The following is a 1,212-nucleotide window of genomic DNA, read 5'->3' on the forward strand; positions in this document are numbered from 1 at the left end:
AGGATTTGAGTTGTTTGTTTGTTTCTTTTAAATACTTTACTGGGGACAGCTCGTCACAATCCATACATTCATCCAGTGCATCATGCACATTTGCACATATGCCGCCATCATCATGTTCAAAGAATTCTCTTCCTACTTGAGCTTCTGACATCAGCTCCCCATTTCTGCCCCCTCCCTCCCTGACCCTCCTTCCCTCACGAACCCTTGATGAGTTGTAGACTATTGTTTTCAGGTGGGTTTTGTTTTTGGTTTTTAATGTTGAATCGCCAGCCACACTGAAAGCTGTGGTCTTTGATTTTCACCGGAAAGAGCCTTGAGTCCTCCTGGCTTCAGTCTGGTGGAAGCAGTTCAAAATTGAGGCATAATTTATTTTTTAAAAGATATTCACTAAAAATAATAAAGTATATGAGGGGAAAAAAAGGAAACTAATAAAAAAAGATATCGTGTATATATTTTAAATGTGCAGACTTCAAAGGTTTAACTTGATGAACTTGGGCGAGTGGATCTTTCCCTTGCCCCAGAAAGTCCTCCATTTTCCCACTCTTGATCTGGTTCTGTTGCTCTGTAAATTAGCTTTGTCTTTCATAGAACTCCCAATGCCTGGAGCCACACACTGCGCACTCTCTTAGTTTGATCTTTTTTCAGGCATTGAGGTTTTTTTTCTTGTTGTTATTTTGTCATTCCTTAACTCTGCAGACTTAGTCATGAAGGAAATAGGAAGATAGGAATCCAAAGCACGAGCATGAATGCACAGAGGTTAGAGACCATTGCAACGGGAAGTGGAAGAGTGGTTTCCTGAGCCACCCAAGGAACGGTCTAGAGCAGTGGATCCCAACCTTCCTGATGCCGAGACCCTTACAGTTAGTTCCTCATGTGGTGGTGACCATCATTTTATTGGGAGCTCTTACGGATGTCATAGCATTCCATAATTCAAATAGATTACCCATACTTGTACAATTGCTACTACAATAAGTTTAAAAACATTTACTTTCTCAGGTAAAAGGGGGAACCGATTACAAGGATCTTCAGATAACCCCCTCCCTGGGGAACAGACTGCAGAAAAGTGGGTGAAGGGAGACGTTGGACAGTGTAAGACATGACAAAATAATTATAATTTATAAATTATAAAGGGTTCGTGAGGGAGGCGGGGCATGGAGCAAGGGGAAAAAATGAGGAGCTGATACCAAGGGCTCAAGTAGAAAGCAAATGTTT

This window comes from Echinops telfairi, unplaced genomic scaffold (genome assembly GCF_000313985.2).
Source record: "Echinops telfairi isolate 266 unplaced genomic scaffold, ASM31398v2 ScPeMD7_25;HRSCAF=90, whole genome shotgun sequence".
Classification (NCBI taxonomy): Eukaryota; Metazoa; Chordata; class Mammalia; order Afrosoricida; family Tenrecidae; genus Echinops; species Echinops telfairi.